General features: G+C 38.5%; 1 long non-coding RNA gene across 1 annotated transcript in view; it reads right to left on the reverse strand.

Moving 5' to 3' along the window:
* LOC137481938 (uncharacterized) overlaps positions 1-21,222 on the reverse strand; it is a 40,175-nt gene extending 18,953 nt beyond the window's left edge. The window contains exons 1-2 of the long non-coding RNA XR_011003784.1: positions 20,743-21,222; positions 4,147-4,304 (exon numbers count right to left, since the gene is read on the reverse strand). This is a non-coding gene — a long non-coding RNA (uncharacterized lncRNA). The remainder of the gene's footprint in view (positions 1-4,146; positions 4,305-20,742) is intronic.
* Between the last annotated feature and the right edge of the window lie 2,423 nt (positions 21,223-23,645).

The raw sequence follows: 23,645 nt of genomic DNA on the forward strand, positions 1-23,645 counted from the left end.
ATCTTTCAGCTTTTTTTCATAGGTCATGCTTCCAAAACCCTGCAGCCATTCTTTATTCCATATATCATTTTCCTGAGAAGGTTAGCAGGGAGCTGCACACAGTGTTTAAGGCCCAATAGCATCAACACTTCCTCACATGTGTGAGAATACCTTGAACAACACTACTAAAAATAGAAGATAAAAATTGCCAAAATTATAATCTCAAGTCCCACAGCTTGTCAATGGTGCAGACTCCATCTTCCTCACAATGAAAACGCACAAAAAACTTCTCTGAGCAGATTAAGTCCAGATGTTCAAAAACATAACCACCAACAGCTGGGCCAGCCAGCACTGGACAATATCAGATCATTAGAGGACAGAGATTAGAGCAGAGATTGCTCCTTCCTCTCTGAAGGTAAGTCCTATGGAAATGTCCAGTTTTCTTGCAAACTCTCCATGCATTTAACATTTCCTGAAAAGGAATGGGAACTATTCCCTAGATTCCTTTTCCACACATATGAAATATGTACATGTACAACCTCACACCAACATGCAAAAATATGCAAGATTTGTCACTGGACATTGACAGAACAGAAGAAAAAAAGTACAAGAATGGACTCATTTCTATTTGGTTGACTGGCTACTGTCAGTACAAATGTGTATTACCTGTAATAGTACTGTTCCCTTTTAAAAGCAGGCATATAGAATACTGATTATTACTGATATTTTCACTGTATTATTACTGACACAGAAAATATTATGCTTTTGAAAATTCCGAAAGTTTCCATTACAGATTTTTATAAGTTTCTTTATTTGATTTTAAAACTTTTAAAATTCTTTAAGTGTGTGAAATTCAAATGCAGTATAACTGGGATTAGAGACTAATAGAGAAAAAAGAATCTCATTCTTTATAAGTCCTTCTTTGTTTTCTTTATATGAGTTAAAATGACAGCTATAGATATGCCCAATTTTCTCCTGCTTTGCAATTTTACCTACATCTAGGATCCAGTATAACAATGTACACAGACTCTGACTCCAGAGTCTGTTCCTAAATTTCCTAATGTCTGTTTAAATGTAAGCCAAAGTCTGAGTGGCCTGCAGGTACTAAACAACCTGGCTCATAATATCCTCACTCAGCTGATGAGGAATTCCTGATACTGTATGAAAATACATGTATGGCTCAGCACATAGGTGTATATAATTAAGAAGTGCCCATGGGAAAGCTGATGGCTGAGTTCAAAGTGCACTGCCACAGATCTCAGCAAGTGTGCTTAGACACAGGGTAGAGAAAGAGTCCTCCTCTCACTACCCACATAAAAGATAACCAGACCTGGGTTTCTCCAGAGCTGTCTTGTCTTTCAGCTCATTTTTTTCTTTGATTCTTGTAGCATTTGCACAGACACTCCAGAGATCATGTTCAGCAAGTTCTCAGGAAACAAAGTCAATTTTCAGTGAATGTTCACAAACATAAGTCCAACATACCCAGAAACAGCATGTTGCACCCAGTGTGCCCACATCATCTGGCCTGAAAACTTCAGAGAAAACCACTGGATTCACTGTAAAAAGTCAATTTGGCTGCGTATCATCTACTGAATGTTCTTGAATGTATTTGTTTAATAGGTAGTGTAGTATTTATAGTCTCCACGTTTCAGATAATTAGGAAAATTGACACTGCTACTTTCAAACGTGCTTTTAATTTAGTCTCAAAACAAGAGAAAACTAGCCAGGAGCCAAAAGAGATGTCTAAATCTACAGCCCTGGCTGAGCTTGGCTTCAGCAGAGCATTATTTTTGCAGGAACTAAGATGGGGAATGAAAGAGCACCACAGGACAGAGACACTTTCATTCAGATTCATTCTTGCTGAAATGAAAGTGAAGTGCAATTAAAGCTTGGAGATTTTCCAAGGAGCTCTAAATAACAATACATCTTCCTTTTATTCAGACGTTTAAATAGCTTTCAAAGCAAACTTGATGAACATTTAAGTTTTGTTTTTTGTTTTTTGGTTTTTTTTTTTTTTTTGCTTTAAAGCCCAAGAGAAATGGACATATTCCTCTTTAACTTGAATCCTAAAACCCCATGAAAAGACATATTCTTCATTTAACCAAGATTTTGTTTGTCCTAAATTAGAATGATCTAACTTTAGGCATTAAGTTTTAAAGAAGTGTTTTCACCTTATCCTTCCTCTGTAGTCAGTGAAGAAGGGGACTTGCACACAGTCTGAGTGCACCCTACTTTTTGGAAAGGTCTGGCTCCCACCACCAAATGCAGAGGGACAAGTCTCAATCAACAGTAAAATCTGATTTTAGAACTAAGCTGTTGTCCTTTCACACCTCTCCTGTTCATCTGACTGCTCCAGTACTTGCCTGGACCCATTGTGGGGTGGTTCAGGTATCTAAACCTGTAGAAAATTAATCTTTCCCTCCCAAACCAAACTGCTTCCTGTCTTTAGCTCCTGAACCAGCCCATAGCACTTCAGGAATAAGCATGGCAAGCTCAGCCCAAGGCTAACATTAAGCCTAGGAACACAGATGGAGGCAGGGGAGAGGAAGAAGGGATTAACAGCCCCATTTAGCAGCTCAGGTATGATATGAACTGGCATATCCTTAAGTGGTTGAATCCAGTGATTCAAAATGACCGCTAAATGATGGACCCTATTTAGAGGTGTGTGTTGCTTCCATCTGGGTGTGTTTATTTTTGTCTCTGAGGTATCTATAAAGACAGATACTTATCTTTATGTGAATATATTTTTAACCAGGCTTTTCAAGTTTATGGTGTGTATAACAGAAATCCTTTCTTTCAGTTTTTATGTCCTGTGGCTCATCTTTCCCCTTAAAGGGATGCTTTTACCTTTTCTGCTTCTCAAATTAAGTGATCACCAGCTCTCAAATGATTCTTTAATAATTTCCATGGAAATTTGCTAATGGATACACTGTGGGATCTAGCACACACAACTGGCTGAAATAGCCTCATGGCATATATAGTTAAAATGAATGAATGAAACAGAATATTAATAAAACTTTGCACTTTTCCGTGTCCATCCTTCAAGGGTCTCAAGGCACATAGAAAATGCTAAATGATTAAGACTCCTGAGATAATTAAAGATGCAAATAAACATGCTTGTCTGCTAGGACAATGTCTGCTAATTAATTTATTGCGTTTGGGGAGAACTTGTATAACTGATTTATAACCCTCCAAAATAAAGGTTTGTAATTGACATCTTCTTATTTAAAGTGTAGCCAGCAATTAATTTTGTAATTTATTTGTAGAAAATATTAAAAAGCAATATTCTTTGCCTCTTATCTATTATGTTATAGGACAAAATAACTGAATTTAAACAACAGCAAAAAAATTAATACCTTCAAATACCAATTAATTGTTCCTCAATTAGTTTATAATGAATGAATCATAATGCATGCTGTAGAACTAAATTCAGGTCAAAGAACTTTGGAATTAATGATTTGATAATTATCTGAAAGATATTACATACAGTAAATTTTAATCTCTGAAATGCCCAATTTTCCTTCTTTAATCAAATATTTTAACATTCCCCTAATAGTCTCTTTATACTTCATGACAATCTGGAACAGAAATTTAAAGTTATGTGAATATTTTCAGGCTGCAGCTCTCTGGATAAAATTTCATGAGTGGCATAGAGTGTATCTGCATTCTCAGTCTGTTTTCTGTTCACCCAATTCACTTCTCAGAACAAGCCTACATTAATCTTCGTGAAAACATATTTATTTCAGGTGTAAGATTCACTTCCTTAAACACTTTAAATAGATTTTTTAAATTCTCATTCTCACTAGAAAAAAAACTAAACAGTGCCACAGTTGCAGCAGGGAAGATCGACATAGTTTAAAGGAGAGAGACCACTAACATGTTTTCGATCGAGTCCTGTGTTTTGTTTAGCTTGTAGTCTTTGCTGTGGCCCATTTAGCCTTGAAAGAGCTCTGCTTCTGATCTCTGTGCCATTCTCACTATATGCCCTAATCCTGCATCAACTCCTACAAGGACCTTTTATCTTACTAACAGAATCTGGGATGAAAGGAGACACAGATATGTAAAGTACCAAAGGCAACTTCCATGTGCTCACGCTCTGCTAAATGCGGCTCAGCGACACAGCTCTTCAGCATAAAGATATGCCAAAAGAAATCAAACACGACTCACCTTGAAAGCTGCTAAAAGAAGGGGCAGACAGCCCTTTGGGACCATAGGGCTCTTCAAATTCTCTTTGTACTTCTCTCTGGTTTTATTTTTTCAAGACAATGAAGACAGTGTCTCTGCTCTGAGTTCACTGCAACAGAGGCTCTTCATCTGCCCTTCATCTAAAAGAAAAAAAAAAAACGAACCCAAAAACAAAAGACAGAAATCTACCCCAATTTTCCCATTTTCCCATTCAAATTTGTTGGTGAAAAATGAGCCCCACATATAAACCTTGATGTTCCTGCTCTGAGACCCCTTCTGACTAATGTAGGATTTAAAGCAAGTATTCCTCTGCTGGAAAGAAATCCAACACAGTCACAGTTCCCACCCTACAGCTGTGGTCCACTTTCTGGTAGAAGGGCTGCAAATGGACTAACACAAGGTGATTGAATTTTGGGTTTTGTCCTCATACAGGAGTATGTGCTGCTTGATGACTTTAAGCAGAAAGTGAAATATTTCTGGCTGCAAGCCCCCATGCAAGGCAAGCAGTGTCTGCCCCATGCAGTGCTGCAGTCATGCTGCAGACACCCCACTTGCAGGGAATGCAGGGCTTGGAGTGCAAGACCTTTGTACTGTTTTTGCTTGGACTTCTGAGAGCTCCACAGCTTCACTGTAGCTTTGGCAACCTGCTCTCTGTAGTGATGTGATAACATGGGAGGCTCTCAGCCAGATTTTAAGGCACCCTGCAAATCAGGACATTTTAAAATAAAACATTTATAAGTAATTTTATTCTTTTAAAATACAATATCCAGATTGTCAAGTTTCCAGATCTGTTCTGAAAACTGTATCAGTGTGTCAGTAAAAGATATTAGTCTAATGACATATTAATGTGGCCTCAGTGGGAGATACCCAATTACAAAATTTCATACAGCTTGCTTCATCTCTTGCTGTGTATGGCTAATGAAAAAAGACAGGAAATTTTGGAGAAAGGGAGGAGAAGATAATTTTTTGAATCTGGCCCTCAGCAATTGTGGTCATCTGTGAAATTACTTTTTCTGTAAGCAGAAAATTCTCCCTTTGGATATTTAACAGAAGAGCAATGGAAAATGGAAGATGCTTCCATAGTGAATCAGGATAGTGGTATTTAAAATGAAATTAAAAAAGGATCAGTGATATATAAAGGCCCAACTTCATTCCAGAAAGCATGAATACTTTATTGACTGTTAGATTTTTAAAAGAATCCTGGTAGTACTTTGCACATCATTCACAAAACCTTCTGCTCTGTAATTTGAATGATTGCTATACAGAAATTGGAGAATAAATCTAAATGGTTTAAGGGTGTATAATACATGCAGATACCTTCTCCTCCAAGTTACATGCTCAAAACTACGCAGGTTTGCTGTCAACCCACCTCAGGTCTCAGCAGATAAAAGTCTGCAGCAGAACAAAACTGGTTTGGTGAGAACCCTCTCCAGCCTCCTATTTGCCCTACTAAAAGAAGGCTGAGAGCAGCAAAGAGCTGGCACTGCCACGAAGACAGGCAACAGAAGATTTTTCCTGATTCAGGGAGGGGGAAAAAAAAGCATTCTCCAGCATTTTTTTTTAATTAAGCATTCCAGCAAACCCTGATCTATGCAGAAAATCTACCTATCCTGTCACTTGAAAGTATTTTCATAGTGTGCAATTAGTACTTAACATGACACTTTTTCAGACATTGGTGGACGAGGGATTTGATCTTATGTTAGCAACCTCATTATCTGAGGGTCAGTGCTGGATTCCTTTGCTAGTGGGATATTTGCTAAAACAGGGAAAAGCATCAGCCTCTAGAAAGAAATCAGCTGGTGAGGAGCCATGCACGAATTAACAGAACATATATTGATCTTCACCCCATTCCAGGAGCAGGAATAAAAGCAGAATGCACAGCAGTCATGTGGCTTGCTGGTCTCAGTGAGTAAGGCTCCCCTCTTGCCATAAGCATTTTCACAATTTTCAGTTCCTGTTGGCTACAGTGGAGCCAGTGGAAGTTGGAATTGAAGCAGCATTTTGTTGGCATGTGGGCAGTAATCCAGCAAAACAAGAGCTTTTTCCATTGCCATATGTGTCTGTTTTCCCTCCCAAACAGACCATCCATCCCATTAGTCAAACGGTGTAAACAATTTCCTTGACAACAAAAAACGTATCACACATCAATCAAAAAGAAAGTCTAATGTGCCAACAACTACCTCAGTTGAATGTGCCTTTTGCTTAACTTTATTTCAGCTGGTGTAACTCAGGCAAAAGTTTGCAAATATCCACACAACCTGACTGATGGAGAGACCTATGCTACTGCTGTTACAGGTCCAGCAAATTTCACCCGGACAAGAATAATTCCACACAAATAGGAGAGATGCTTGCCTGGCAGTGCAGAGCTGCTCTGCAGTCAGACACCTCATCATGGCACAGCTGTTCTACAGAAGCCATTTTTAAAAGTCTACAAATTAAACGTGAAGAAAGCTTACAGTGTAATTACTGAAGAGAACAAGGACACAAAGGGAGGGAGGGAGGAAGGAATCTTTCTAAATGCCTGTAAACTCCTTAGGGGGCTAATCTTCAGAGAAGGGAGGCATCAGAAATCAAATTTGATGAATAATTTTCTCAGTCCACACAGCATTGAAATATCATCTGACACAGATATCCATTTTATATCCCGCCCCCACTCCTGTTTAATGGTTAGATAATCATGGATCATAAGTTTAGTTTTAATAACAGCCACAGCAGACACTTTATTAGCAGATTTTGCAGGCTACAGGGTTGTCATTTGTCATTATAGCAATTTTCTAGTTTAAATACTGCATCAATTTGTTTTTTTTTTTTTTTCCTGAATTAATAAAGGTAGGCCTATCTCTCTTCATTCTGATTCTCTAGTACTATGAGTAATTCCACATTACATACCGCCTATTTAATAGTTTTCTGGACTGAGAAAATACAACACATACAGCTACTAACTCACAGGGCTTCTAAGAAACACCAGGAGTAGCCTCCTCTTCAGAGCAACTGAAGAATTGCTCAGATTTATTCAATTTTCTGTAAATCAAAGCAAATTCTCTACCAAATGTCCTGATTGATAAGAGGAGTGTGTGTTTGAGAAAATCACCTACTCAGAAAATGCCCACTGTTTAGTACACACATTGCACCCTAGTTCTGGAAATAAAGAGGAGACGCTGCCCTAAACCTACACTGACACACGAACACCTTCTAGAGCGAGCATCAGGTGCAAGATATGCTGTGCACTTGGCCTTTCTTGCATCCCCCATGGTCCTACTGTCCTGCTGGAGTTCCATGAGACAGACAGCCTCTCTTGACCCTAGACATCAAAGCCAGGGGTGCTGCAGTGTGCATGTGCTGGCACATGTCACATAGCACAGAATTTTGCTTAAACCAAGATTGTGTGGTTTGGCCAAAAGTCATCATGGCCAGTGTGAGGGCACAGCAGTGAAGAGGTCAGTGATATTTAAGATATGAAATGAGACTTTAGATGAAGTTTCACCTAGTGGTCTAGTGGAAGGTGTCCCTACCCATGGCAGGGAGGTTGGAACTAGATGATCTTTAAGGCCCCTTCCAACACAAACCATTCCAGGATTCTGTGATAAATCACTAAGCTGTTTTGTGGCTCTATTTTCCGAATAGCAGTGTCTTACTGTTTGGAAAGCATTTCAAATGACTGATGTGTACATTTTTTACCACAGTGCCAGCAGCTTCGAGGCATTATTTTAGCGGGAAAATTACAAAGCTACTACAAATAATTAAAAAATAATCACCACTTCTTTTTCAAAATTTCTCCTCAAAATCAGCATCAGCTCTGTACGGTAGCCTTATGTTTCTCCATCTGAAGTTGTCTGAGAGCACAGGCAACTGGTTAAATTTAACTAGAATTTTAAACAGAATAACATTCATGTGTTTGCCAGCTGTTTGTTCCCTTCAGAAGAAAAGCACTGTGGGTGGATGCTGTATCAGGAAGACTGAAGTAGTCACAAAACCAGGAAAAAAATGCATGTTCTGAGTATTTGAAAAGAGAAATTCTTCATTTACAATGCATTTTTGCAAACTATTCAGAACCTTCAGTTCAGAATTTGCTTGTGGTTGCATTTGCAAGAGAAAACTATACATTTGAACATTACCAGCTGACTTGGAAGTTTCATAAACCATTTGAACATTATGTACAGGTAGCATCTTTAATGTTTTACAATTTTAACGTAGCTGTCAAACCTAGACTAGAGTCTTGTTTATATTACAACCTTTAGCACTTTGTCCAGCAACGTACATTATTCTCAACTCCCAGAAAAGACATGAATGTTTGGTTTTGTTCGCTGTCTAGCCATAGAAAAGCCAATAGTACTGAGTTAATTGCTCCCACCAGTCCTCCTATTGCTTTACCCTAAGTTTACAGACCCTGAAATTGCTGTAGTACAAATGCATGAAAACTAAGCCAACTAACCAAAAAAAGTTATCTGTTTCACAGTTCTTGCTCAAATTAAATGGAAATTATGTTCATGCACAGATAATATGTGCTGATCTGGGCCCTGAGGCAGAGATTGAAAACAATCCTTTAACTGCATATAGGTATATGTGCATATGTGTTTTATACTAATCTCTTGCTTGGGGCAAAAAAGCATAACTTGAGTGATTTTCTTGCTTGGAAAATAACATAGATTTGTTCATGCTGGCTGATTTGAATGCTCCTATTTTGGGTGCCTGTAGCATTCTCACTAGTAGGGACCAGCACAGCCACAGGATGGTTTCTCTTCACCATCCAAAGTTACAGACAGGTGAGGCAGAGGGGCTGTAAAAGCACAGCTGGTGACTGATCCCCCCGACCCGTCGGGGCATCCAGCAGACAAAGAGGGCGCAGACCCCTTGGTTCTGTCAGGGAGCAGAGTCTGACAGCTCAGCCACTGCCTGCCTGGGCCACTTCAGAGTTGCAGTTCTGCTGCAGTTTTCTACTTGAGGTTGAATGGTAGCTACTTTTGAAAAAAAAAATATATAAACTGTTTTTTGGTAGAAAGAAACTTTAACTATGACAGCTTAAAGACTCTCACCAGATTAGGAATCCAGATGAGGTGACTTCTGCCCTTACCAAGGCATTTTAGAACAAAACAAGGTAACAAATTTGTCTTGTAAAGTTTCTGTCTTCAGAAGATGTCCAAAAAGAGGCTTCACTTTTAGATTATCCCTGCTGAAAGAAGGTGTCTGTAATTGCTTCTTCACATTCTATATCTGCACATTGGAAAAACCAGGTGTTTTTGCTAAACCAATTTTTCAGGATTAAAATGACAGTAGCTGCAAATTTATTCAATAAACAAACTACCTCCTTTTTTTTTTTTTGAGCAGTTAGAATAAAATCCTCAGTATACTTGCTTAAATGTAGCTCATTTCTAACACACAAAGGAGTCAAGAGCAACAGCAAGTACATTAATCATTAGATTTCTTGGAAGATGTCCTGCTTTCAAATGCACTTCCTTTGGCATTCTCAGAGTGCACTGTACTTTTCTGTGTCTCTAAAGTGGGCAGTGCAGAGAAGGCAAAGCAATTTTAATTTCTATAGAGCACAACTTTTATGATTCCCACTCCCATAGAGCACTTCCTGCAAGAATAATTCAGAATGGCTTTGGGGTCTTTTCCCTTCACACTGGATGAATTTGCCAGCCCTGTAGTTTTGCTGATGGCCAAATGGCAGCTGACACCTACTAAGACATGATGAAGGTGTATTCAAATTAATGAGTTTGATAGCAAATCTTCAATCTAGAAACAGGAGAACACACTGTCCTGCTGTGCTGAGGGACATGTATTTGGTTTCTCTATCTATTTATCAATATCCTGTCAGAACTGTTCAGCAATTGGGGATGTAGCTCTTGGCATCTGCCCACATCAGTAGCTGTGATGTCTACAGCATGAAAGGACTGAGAGATTATCATGGAGTGCACTGAACACAATTTGAAATTAAATACAAGGCTTCTTTCTAAACTAGACTGAATTAGAATGTGACTCAGGTGCACAAAGCTCAGGGACCAAAATCCCTTCTGATTTAACTTCATTTAAGTTAGAAGCAAAACCAGTGATGTATTGGCCATATTCTTATATTTAGGGTCTCCTTAAGGTCAATGCAGATATTTCTTCACTGCATTACTTCCTTTATACTAATTATACTAATTAAAATTATACTAATTTTAGCTGGTTTTTTATTTCAGAATGTTGGTACCAGTTACAAGGACAGTAACAGTGATCCCAGCACATGACAACCACTCAGTTCAAGCCAGCTCTGGAGTCTGACCATCAATTTAAAACACATATTTATTATAACACAAGATGCTGATACTTGTTACTAACTTATTATCCCAGCAGTTAGTAAACAAGATGTCACATGAATAATTAATAGTTCCCAAAAATCTTATAATTATGATCTAGTGGTACTTCTCAGTGCACTCCTCTGACTGGTGATCCCAGCATCTGCAGGTCAAATAGTTGTCAGAAATTAGCTAATTATATCCTTTCCCACGAGGATGAAAATCTTTAAATTTAAATTTAATTAAAAGACCTTAACTCCAGTCCTGTACATGAAGGTCTATTTCCCACTGGATTTTCTTCTGTGTGACTTACAGTGAAAGGCTTAACATTCATATTAGCAGTGACTCTCATCTGTGGGTCAGCTTCTTGCCCAGCATTGGTTGAAAGATAATTTGATCAATTGAGTCTCTTTGTCATCAACTCATCTTGCTACTTCACTTTCACCACAAAAATAAAAAAAAGCACTAATAAACCATCTGAATCTAAAGCTCATTTTGTGTCAGTATGTCTCATACTCCAGGTAGCAAGCAAAAGATTCACTCACAACCTTTGGTTTGATGTATTAATCAAGATAGTTGCAAAGGTCCCCAAAAAATTATGAAAGGAGTGAAAATGTAAAGCAAGTGGCACACTCACAGTTGATTTGGTCATGTAGAGTAGGCTGAGCTAAACAGATTATGAAACCAAAATACTCCTCCTACTACTTCACAGGTTTTCAAAGGAAGGAATAAATAAATTACCTCAGCATTTCCACCACGGTAGAGAATCCTATAAATCTATATATTTTTGCTTCAGTGTAAGCATGCATTAATTATTAAAAGTATGTTTAGCACTATTGATTCTTTGCCAAGAAGACAGATTTATTACAAAAATCTAGATATTAGTAGAAAAGAAGAATTTAAGATGGCTCTGTTATATCCATATTTACTATAATACCTGGATTAGGAAATCTAAAAAGGAATAATTTTCCTGCAGTTCACTGTAATGAATCTAAATTGGTGATAATATTGCTACAGAGCAGAGATTCATCCAGGGTTCTTAACTAACAAATTTCTCTTTTTTAGGGCTGTTATACTGCCCTAAGTTCTTTTACATTGTTCAAAACTGACAGCTAGCATTATATAATTAATAACAATAACACAAATGCAATTTAGCCTTATCAATTGTTCTGCTCTTCAGATGTCTGCTAACTCAGATTAAAGCAGATAGGTTTGATGTAGAGGTAACAGAATGTTTCTCTTCACACCTCTTTGTGGACAAGGAAACCTTCATAACCACTCTCTTTTATAAGGAATTTTGCAATTTAAAAACAAAAACAAACTCTAAAACTTGGTTTAAGAGATGGAAGGGAGAAAGAGAAGGTAAGGAAGGAAGGGAAGGTAGGGAAGGGAAGAAGGGAGAAAGAGAGAAAGAGAGAAAGAGAGAGAGAGAAAGAAAGAAGGAAAGAAGGAAGGAGAGGAGAGGAGAGGAGAGGAGAGGAGAGGAGAGGAGAGGAGAGGAGAGGAGAGGAGAGGAGAGGAGAGGAGAGGAGAGGAGAGGAGAGGAGAGGAGAGGAGAGGAGAGGAGAGGAGAGGAGAGGAGAGGAGAGGAGAGGAGAGGAGAGGAGAGGAGAGGAGAGGAGAGGAGAGGAGAGGAGAGGAGAGGAGAGGAGAGGAGAGGAGAGGAGAGGAGAGGAGAGGAGAGGAGAGGGAGAGGGAGAGGGAGAGGGAGAGGGAGAGGGAGAGGGAGAGGGAGAGGGAGAGGGAGAGGGAGAGGGAGAGGGAGAGGGAGAGGGAGAGGGAGAGGGAAAAGGAAAAGGAAAAGGAAAAGGAAAAGGAAAAAAGGAAAAAAGGAAAAAAGGAAAAAAGGAAAAAAGGAAAAGGAAAAGGAAAAGGAAAAGGAAAAAAGGAAAAGGAAAAGGAAAAGGAAAGAATTTCCAAATGTCAGAAGTCTTAAATTTCTGGAAGGAGCTGAGTCACAAAAAGGGTTCAACATGGAGAATTAAACACCAGCAATCCTGCAGCTCCAAAACAATCTGCTTTCAGGCAGGTTAGGAGGTCATTTTTCTGCTGTTTTCAGCTCTTGAAGATCAGTGAAAAACTTGTTTGATACAACAAAAGGGGACTAAGATTTCTGTCAAACAAGCACTGAAGGACTGGGTCTACTGACATTCTTTCAGCTGACAGGTAGGAAGAATTCAACGATGTATAGTCCAGCAGTGCTCCTCAAACTTCTACTACTGAGCTACTTTGTAGAGAAAGCTGAGGGTTATCAATTTTTTATCACAGGGCCTTCACCTTAAAGACAAAATGACATGGCATAGTGGAAAAGTTCAGAAGCACAATGGAAAGAATGCTGGAAGAATAAGAGCAACCACAGTAAAGAGACTGATTTTCTCCAGGTAGAGGCAACACAGTGTGATTAATAATGGAAAGGGAGAAGGGGGCTCCCCACCTTCTCTAACTCACAGGATGGACACTTTGATCTGAGTCACTCCTGGTGTGAGGCTGAACACTGGGGATAAAGTCAGACCATAAATCTCAATATCCTAGCCTGTTATGATGCTGATTAATTTATTCTGGACTGAAGACAAGGGGTTATAAAAACAAATTTATGGTGACTGTATTTATTATAAATAATTTTCCCCGCAGTGAAAGCATAGTGATTTGGAAAAAAAATTACCTTTCCAGAAGTACCATTTTTAACAGCCCATTGCTGCATTAAGGTGCCTGGCTGCATGCAACATTCATGCAATAAAGAGAGCAGAGTTCTTGTACTCAGGAAAGGAGTGATTTCATCAGTCCCAGCAAATCCAGATGACTCAACATCCCAGAAGGTCTTCTCTTTCTTTTAAATATCCATTTTACCCACATACAGATAAGAGTGGATATTTCTGTTGTAAAAGCAAGACTGACATTCAAAACTGCTTGCTTTATGTTTAAATGGATAAAATAATACCTATTTCTTCAGCAGATGTGTGTCTGCACCAAACCAACCTGGCACAGAATACTGATTTCCCTACTAAGCTCCTTTGCTCTCAGGTCCTGAATAATCCCTATATTCAAATAAATGGTGATTACTGCTGAATCTTACTGGCATCAGTGCCAGCTCTGCCTCTGATAAGAGAGAAAAGCTAAGATCTCACGGTGCTCGAGGAGCTGAGGAGGATAAAGATACAGAATTTTTGTGCATTGTTTTAGTTTCCAATAACCTTGATTCTATTTCTCCCTTCTGCTGCCCAAAAGCACACTCCTTGAGATACATGTGCTCTCTAAGAAGGCATGAATCAAAAAAACCTGCTAAAATTTTTTAAAATAATCTTTAGACTGGAAGCTCCTTCCTTACAACAGGCAGGATTGTGCTGCAGCTAAGATTTCTGTTGAAATATATTGAGATACTGATATACTGAGAAAATACATTGCTATTTTTTATAACTTTATACATAAATGGCTATACAAATAAAACCCAAAACAACACAGAAAGTTATACTTGACATTGTGGATTGACTTTTAGTATTTTCTCCTCATAAGCTCTAGCTTTTGTTTTTGGTAGCAATTTCTGGTCTATAAATGTAATTTTAATCTAGTCTTTGCAGACGGCATTGAACAGGTAACTCCCTGTAATTACTTCCTCAATCAGTCCCCATGAATGAAGCACTCCAGGCAATGCTAAAAGTCCTTTTGATCACTGGAAATACCATAAATTTTAAAACAAGATTATATTAGGCTGCCAGATTTATAACTAATTTCCTAATAATTCCATTTCCTACTATTTTTCAAATTGTGCTTACATGAAGAAACTCAAAAGTATTGGGGTTTTATAAGAAGCAGAAAAGTAATGCTGCACTTCAGGAATTTTATTAAAATTACTTTTACATAAAATTATGGCAGTCTCCCAACAATACATTTTTGCTGTGGAGAGAGCACAGTTAAGGGGCTTCAACAGATGTGACAGGAAGCAACCAAAATAGCAGGATCCAGACAAGTCTGAAAAATGCCCAAACCAGTAAAACCAAAACCATTTAGATCTGATGGTCACTGGCTGAAAGCAACACCTAAATTCAGTGCCCTGATCTTTCTATCACCAGCAGTCCCCCAGTGCAGATGTCAGACCACATCACATTGCAAAAGACACAAACCAACCCTATGGAAATCATACTTCAAATAGCTGCCAAGCCATACATTTCTAGGACTCTGAAGTGTTGGTTAGAAAATAAGTTCCCAGGTGTCCCAAGAAAGTAATTTGAACTAATTAATTCTGTGATAAATCTTCAGCCTCAGTAAACAACAAAGATCAGTCCTTACTGCCTTTAGGAGTGATCATCACAGCTTTTTGGGTTGAAATTAACCTCAAAGATATCACTTCCAATCTAAGAAATGTACCACAGCATTTCCAGCTTCTTTCCTTGCCTTGAACCTAATGCTAACATACGTTCAGGAAAGAAACAAACACCAAACAGAACTTTTGAGAAATTAAAAGGAACAAATAGATCCCAGCCATTTTTCTTCTTATTACTGTAATATACTTTAAAATCAAATATAGAAAAGACTACTGGCTATGCTTAAAGGTTATTAAATATCAAAATGTTAGTAAAAAGTTCATAAGAACTTAAAAATAGGAAAAATCCACACTGCTGGTGAAAATCTTATTCTAACCTAGGTAAGAGAGAAATATTTGCTGTGCATACAGATTTTCAAGTCAGGAACTGGACTGCAAGACAGTTCTATTCTCCACCTAGTTTGATGCCAATTAATTTCCAGCTCCATTTTGCTGTTAATTAGTGCTGTTCAGAGTCCAAGTTTTCCAAGGCACAGATTGCCAGTAACCAAGTGATCATGTAAATGAGGCTCTGTTATTAATGCTGCTAGTTAGATTGGAACAAAAATAACAGCAGTTTGCAACTTTATGTTTTTAATAAAAACTTAGTAGAAGAAGAAGTGAAATCATCTGGTCTTTAAATGGCAGGACACTGCCAGTTTTCCTACCTATAGTAACTGATAATCTGTTTTCACTAAAGACAAGCCTATCAGAAACCACATTTATTGCAGTGAATCAATGATGCAAACAATTAATTAATGCCTTCCCGGGGTAGGTCTTTGGCTTTCTATAAAGAGAAAATCAGAAGTTTCATGTTTCTTACCAAGCTACTTTGTGAATGAAAAAAAGTAGAGAACTGCAATTCCAAATAAATATCCTTCTATTTGGAGACAAATCCAATCAACAATGCACTATCCTCAGAAGTACTGCATTATAATATTTTTTTTTTATTTCAAAGAACAGTGGGTTTATCTACAGACCTTTGTATTAGGAGATAGCCCTGGTTATTCTGTGCTGTCTAAGGGTAGGCACTGGCAATTGTGGTTAATGAGAGAGACAATTCTCCCTGAGCACAAAGTTTGACTGCTATACTATGAAAGGGAAGTATGAAGTTTGGAATCTTTCAGAAACATACGTCCTTCAATTGTGCCAATTTGTGTCTGGATTTCTTTCCTTGTCTTTCCTCATGATGAGATATAAGCAAGTTCTGAACAACTATCCCTTCTTTATTAATTTGATCTCAGGATGAATCTTTTGCCATTGGGCTTTCCTACAATTTCCTTTGAATTCAGAGTGAAGGGTTAATGCTGATCATATATAGACTGCAGAGGAGGCTATAGCAAGTATTCAAAGTATTTGATTTATTTACCTCATCTGCTCTTTATTTAATTGTTACCCAAGATGACATGGCTTTTAAAGTCAATAAGTTAAAGAGCAATTTCAGGTACTGCTCCTCTCACATTATCCCCTGACATTTTAAAAAGCTTTTTCTCTTCACTATTGCCACATTAAAAAGCTAACTGAATGAATTCCAATGAGGGCCACTTGTTCAAACAAATGGGAGAGAATTCAAATGTTAGATATTGTAGAGCACCTCTGAGGAGGGTCAAAGGCATGAAAAAAGTTGCAAAATTTGACAAATATTTTTCCACTGGATGATGCTCAGTTGAGACATCTTCCACAACAGTGTCTGTAACAAGTATAATGTTGAAGTCAATGTTTCCCTTTTTTGTGTGTGTTCATTAAAAGCGTTCATGGCTTTAAAACATTTTTGTTGTTTGACCTCTAGACAAGAGGATTTGGGGAAAGATCCCTTTTCTATTCTAAGGCAATAGCTTCATTTTTCTAGCTAGAAAGTGAAAAGAAAAACTACTATGAACTTATGTGTCAGAAGTCACCATTTTTTCACCAAAAGGAAAATAAAATAAAAAGAAAAGATGACCAGCACCTGAAAGTGTATAAACCCCATTTTCCCTCCAAAGAAAGACAGGGAGTCCTAAATACTCATTTTCCAAGGGCGGTATAAAATCTTGATTATCACAAGTCCAATCGAAGATACTGAAGAGGATTTTAAAATTCTCCTCAGCAAAGTTATTGCAGGAGACCATGACAAAGCAAACTGATCCATAAGGAGATCAAATATCAGCTGTGCTTTTATGGACTCTCCAAGTTCATATATAAGATGGGAACAAATCAGCTGAATTTCAGTGCAAGGACTTTTTGTGCATTTCCAGCCTCTCAAAGCCTGTGGGACTGATTCTCTCTGAGCCATTCATCTACTTTTGCTTTACATCTGTCTTAATGGAAGAAAGCATCTAACACCAAGACTTTTATAAATAGCAGCACTTAAATCCAAGATAAGCACAATTCACAGTGCCGTACTCAACGGGAATATTCCTCTAAGGCTTTGTAACCTGTGTGTAAAACTGTGTTTCAGGCTGAAATCTGGCATGTGTGGATTTCACAAGAATGGAAATCTGTGGTTCCTTAAGAGGACAATTAGATGAAACAAGTAGCGGGTGTCTGCTTACCCAGACAGAAACACCAGCTTTGCAAGTTAACGTTATTTTTGCTAAGTGATTACTGTCTAGCATGTACAATATCCATTAATAGAAACTGAGTTCATATTCATGGGGAAGGCAATAGCCCCAGGCACACTATTAATGAACAGAAGAATAGAGGCCTCTAGGCTTGGACTAAGTAGCACTTCCACCCATGAAACAGTAGAATTACTGAAATAAAAATGTTTCAAAAGGAAATTGTCAATATCTGAATATGGCTTGCTGAAATGAAACCATGATGTAAACTAGAAAAGGGGCATAGTTGCTCAAAATTATTGCTGATTAGAACCCTAGCATGCTGTTCAGATGCTGGGAATAACTTTATATTTACTATGCTGAAGACTATAAAGGTCTAGGGAATAAGAAAACAAAGCACTCAGATCATATTCCCAGGTGTTTCTCTAAAGTTACTTCCTCTTTGGTGCAGTTGAAATAGTGCAAAGGGATGTAACAGATCACAGCAACCAGTCCACTTATCTGCAGAAGCTTTTGCACTATTAACTGGAATAGTTCTTCCGTAACCTTATTGTATCAACATGGAAACACAAGACCTTCATTTCCACCACAATGTATATTGTCCTTTCCGTATTATTTTATGGTTTTATTTCTCAAAGCCTTAAACAACCACGGTAGATGCATATGACAGATGTTAAACTTCCTATTAACTGTCACAAAAGCAAAAAAACTGCCTATTAATATTAAAAACCTGAGTCCTTGAATTCCCAAGGAGTCCCACTGAAAAGAATATAAGTATTTAGGACCAGAAGCACTATTCAGCTTTCTGCTGTTGCATCAGTCAAAGACAGGATTGGATCTTTAGGCCTTAATTTAATGATTTAATATCTAATTCTGGGATGTTTTTAAGAACAAAACTCCTTTGGTACATGTTCTCCACAGTGTGAGACATCATGCAGTGTTGATATTAGCACCTAAATTAAGAATATATTTTCCAGTGTCCATCAGGTGGCATTTAATGCACCACAAAATTTTACTGTGTCTTCCCAGAAAGGAGAAAATAGAGAGGAGCCTGCCAGATCTGCTTGCCATGTTATATGGCACATCCTACACACAGCTGACCACAGCCCAAGGTGCCTGAACCAGCTCCCAGGAGTGTGAGATGGATGTCCCATCCCACCCACACCAAACCAAGTCCACTCAGAAGAAACCAAGCGCACCCCCAAACACAAAGCCTGACAGCTGCTCTGTGTGTAGCTGCCCTGCTCTGCAGTAAACCTGCCTCTGTGTCAGGGCTCTGCCCTGAATCAGTGAGACAGGATCAGAAACTGTCTGCTGAGCTCTGACACAAGGCTCCTCTCCTCTTGGCATCCTCCATTTCTGAAGGTTAATAAAAGAAATCCACTTCTTATTTGGTCATAATTAGTCCTTAAAAGTGCTTTGCAAACACAGCTAATTGATTAAGTAGCCTGTGCAACAGCATCAAAACACTGGTTTTAATTAAGCACCTTAAACCCCACAGCTCACGCAGAGTTAAAGGAGGCTTTTTCATCACCTATGTGTACAAAAGTGGAGAGGAAGGAGAAAAAAAAGGTACAGATTAATTTCTCTGTGAGCATTCCATGCTAATTATGTAGCCTTTTCCAACATTCAGTAGTTTAATACTAAAAAAAAAAAACTCTCTTTTTTTCCCCTGAAGTATAACAAATATATTAACAAAATGACAATCTCAGCCTTGATTCCAAATCTTAATCCCACAACTCCACTACTTGTATTTCACAGAGATTCAATGTCTCTAAAGGCTGAACCTGCAGGAGCCACCTGCCCTCCCCAGGGCTCTGGCATCACAGAGCATCTGCAGAAGGATCCCACATTGGCATTTGAATCATTCTGGTTTCCAGCTCAGGTCATCCCTTTCTCTATGTGCATCTAATCAAACCCAACAGTCTTTCCTGGTTTAGACTCTCAAATGCCAGTGTTTGGGATTTCCTAGTGGTGGTATTTCACACCCGAGGGGGTGGAGATTTTTCTGTGATCTTGTTATGTGTAATCCTGTGTTTAAACTTCTGGGCATGAAAGAAGATTTGTTAATTGTTCATCAGTGAGACTCTATCACAAAGCATAGCAGTGACCCCCTGACTCATGCTCAGGAGTTTAGAGCTTATCACCAGCAGGGTTTAGACACTCTGACTCAGTATCTCACCACTGGAGAAGAGAGAAAGACTGGGTTGCATTTGCATTTTTCAGTCTGCACTCTACATGCCAGAGGAGAAAGGTTTGACTTTTCAGTCCAGCTGTACGAAATTTGGTATTCAAGTGTGCATTTGTCTCCATGTTGTTTAAAGCAAAGTACAGGGGTTGCTCATAACAGAGTCGAGCATCTTCCAGTACAGAAATGGAAGCAAGAGAAAGGATAAACAGCACAAGAACGACCTCAGGCTAACCCTGTGCTTCCCTGATTCACACAGGTTGTGTATTTTCCTGTCTATCTGGTATAAATTACAGAAACCCTGATGCTCTGGGACCAACTGAGACCCCTCTGCCCTCTACCTGTTATCATTGTGCTTGGTGCTGGTAAGTCCAACGGGAGGCAGTGGATGTGGCCTGGGTAGACACAGTGCAAACCTGAAGATCCACTGGATCCTAGGAATAGTTTGCCCACTAAAACCTGCCTTGGGTACCGAGACTGCTCCTCAACATGCAAATTACAATGGAGACAGACACATGAGCTGGCACCTGGTGATGAAAATTTAAACATCACTAACGTAGATTTTTTTTTTAATATTAGTCTAGAGAGAACATATCAAAAAAATAAATACAATTTTTTCTTTTCACTGTTTGCACCAGTATTTGAAAGAACACTAAAGTCATTAATGCAGCACAATTCCTTTTGAAGGCAATAGTTTTCTTTCCACTTTTTCTCACAGGCAAAAGCTAAAATACTAACCTACAGTGTACACCTCTCTGGAATGAAATTCTGCACATATTTCTCTGGAGATTTACAGTGTATACGTGAAGAGCTACAAATGGTAAAAGAGAAAATGTGTCTATGTTTTCCTATACATGTTCAAATCTTTCCTTTAGAGACATTTAAATCCTCATAAATTGCCCCTTGCATATGAAGCTTTCTTTTTAAATCTTAAGCAAATTCCACTGTTTTTCTATTGCATAATGAAATAGCCAATCATGCTGAGGAGGTGATGTTAAGTTTACCTGAGCTTGCAGCAATGGCTGAGAACATTTCATAATTCAGAAATGCCATAAAATCCTTCATCACGAAAATTTAATTTTTTTTTAATCCCCAGAAGTCTCTAGGATGTATCTAACATTAAACTCCCAAAACAAGAAACCAAACCAGATATGTTCACCTACTGTTACAGACTCCACCCTCATGTAGCTCTGTAAAGCAAATATATTGGGTTTTTTTTCATTTCTTCATTTGAAATTTATCTCAGTGTAAAATATACACACCATCTATGAAACTTACCCCCTTCTCTTCTGCAAATGGGCATTTAGGCCCAGTTTTGTCTAGGAAATAATTAATAGAAGATCATGCTTTGTTTTCTAGTTTGTTTAGCAAAGAGCCTTTCCAAAGGCAGCATACTATTTTTAAAACACAAGAAATCAAGTAAGAATCAGTAATTCTGTGTGTAATATTCACAATGAGCCAACAATGAAGTTCCTCAGTTGTGGCAGATTATTTCAGATGTGTTTACTTTAATTGGCTCACACCAGTGCTGCCTATCACACAGCACTCTGTTCTGACAAGTGCTACATACATCTGTTGCAATTTTGCTGCTATGAGAGCCCTTGCTCAGCTCCTGGGAACATGAGGTAGTTAAAAGACCTGTAGATGTGGCACCTGGGGACATTATTTACTGGTGGACTTGGCAGGGCTGGCTTAATGCTTGGACTCAATGACTTTAAAGGTATTTTCCAAACTAAACAATTCTGTGATTCTATGTCCCAGTCTGTGCAATCACAGAAAACGTGAAGGGAAGTAATGCCTATAAAGGACAGCATCAACTCCATAGACTTGAACGCAGTAAAATATTTGATTGTAAACACACAAATCTTTCTTGTGTCCAGAGAGACTAAAATTATTTTATAAACCAAAACTGAATACAGTACTATTTATAGCAATATAATTACTGCTATTTACATTATATGTCTCAGCAAAGAGAATGTGCTCAACAACCATAGAATTTAATTTTTAGATATTTATCAGAGTTCAAAAATTTAATGTTTGTGTTTTTATAGTCTTCTGGGGAGCTCATCTTGTTAAGGAACCCTTCCTGAAAAAAAAAAAAAAAAGCTTTTGTATTCTGAATACCTTCCACTCTGAGATCACATAAGCCAACAGTCCCTTGTCCAATTCCTCTCCAGTTCCAGTGTGCTGTGAGTTCAAGAGAAAACTGGCTGAATGACCAGGCCTGGATGCTTGTGATCAGCTAAAGAATGTTCAGCTGGAAGCAAGAATCCCAGAGATCAATATTGCCTAACAATCTTATTAGTGACCTGCAAAGCACACCCTCAGCAAGTTTGCCACAAATCCTGGCAGCCTTTGGAAAAGCACAGAGGGAAGCCAAGGGAGGAGCTCCTTTCTCTCTGCTTGGCACTGGTGAGGCTTCATTTGAAGGACTGCACCCAGTACTGGGCTCTTCAGGCTGATTTTGCACAATATTGCCTCTCAGTGACAACAGTAAAACATTCTTAGTGAATTTGATGGGATTTTAGTCTATCTTCAAAATATGATCTATCTCAAATATTATAGCAAAAAATTAGCAAAAATTAGTCTATCTCAAATATTATAGCAACATGAAAGGTCTATAGGAGGTGCTCAAGAAAAGCCCTAACGATGTACAAAGTGTGACTGAACTACAAATTTTTCAACACCTCAGACAGATTAAAGTGATATTTCAGTTCACTGGTTCTGCTATTGTTAAGCTTCTACTTTTTCCTGAGTTGCTTTGTTTTTCTTAATTTTTCCATTTAACTCTCTCTGCTCTTCCCAAATTGTGAGTTAAAGTCTAGTTCCAGCAAAACATGTCCTTGCTCAGTACTGTTACAGAACATGCCTACAACTGAAGTCTTCCTTGCCCATAAAATGGGTCTTTGCCATCACAGAGCCACACGAACAAGGACGGGGGCACCAGGGATGAGTCAGAAGCAGAACTGCTCCTGTTCTTGCCCTGTAAATTTAAATTTTGTCAGCCACCATTCACACAGCCTGAGTGTCACTCTCAGTGGTGACAGCACAGCAGCACTGGCAAAAAGATGACTGCCAAGAGGTGGCATGAGCCAGCTGCTAAGCCTGAATCCTGAATATCAAATGTCAGCCGTAGAGAGGCCATGAATAAACGATGTGCAGTCGTCACACTCTCTCTTGGGAATCACCCAGTATTTTCAAATACTTAACATAAGCACAGTGCCAAGGATGGGATTGTAGATTCTATGTTCACAGGAACCTTCTCAAGTGCTCAACACTTCTTTCTGAAGAAAGTTGAATCCTCTGTCTGGAAAAGGAGAAAAAATGCAATATGCTGTCTGAAAGGGGCATATCCTAGCAACTCACCCTCATGGTGTTGGTCTACCTGGCTGAGTACAATAGCTCACTACTCTTTTCATCAGTGCTGGGGTAATGGTTAAGCAAAAGTGACTTGGTATTTCTGGGGTTCAGTAATTGGATTTGGAGCCTTTAACCTCCAGGTCACAGGGTCAGATCCAACTCCAGTTCATAAAGTCTGAAAATCATTAGTATCACAGACCTGTTCATGGCATATATGAAATGAATGTGTGGCTTCAGCCCAGTTGCTAGTGAGAATGAGTCCCTTGTCAACCCTTTCAGCAGAAAAGCAAGGGATTAAACGAGTTAGGAACACAAGTTAGTTTTTTCTCCAGAAGGGTGGTCTCTTTGGTCAGAGTTGAGACAATTTATCTGGTGAGTTCTTATTGCTGCCTGCTCTGTAGTAGTCTTTATGAGTATAAAATTTCAAGCTTGAGGTCTACATATTTCAGAATCTTTACAGCTCCTACATTTATTTTGGATAGAATAAAAAAATATAGAATCCACATTTGACCTCCCTTTAAAAATTTGTTCAGCTCAGCTGCATTTGATTCTAGTTTTTCAGAAATCTCAGCAGGCCACAAGTGGCAGCAGCACTGTAGACTGGACTCAGAGGTGCCTATATCCATGTGCCTTGCATTAAATTGCACTACTGAAAATATCAGTTTAAAAAAAAAAAAAAAAAAACCAACAAAAACAGACCAAAATCCATAGCCTTCTTTGAGATCTTTGGCTTATAGGAAGCAGAACATTAATTTAAAAGAAAAGAAAGAAAGGAAGGAAAAAAAAAAAGAAGTGACTCCAGAAACATTTATCTAACAGTT

The sequence above is a fragment of the Anomalospiza imberbis genome, chromosome 13, assembly GCF_031753505.1.
Source record: "Anomalospiza imberbis isolate Cuckoo-Finch-1a 21T00152 chromosome 13, ASM3175350v1, whole genome shotgun sequence".
Classification (NCBI taxonomy): domain Eukaryota; kingdom Metazoa; phylum Chordata; class Aves; order Passeriformes; family Viduidae; genus Anomalospiza; species Anomalospiza imberbis.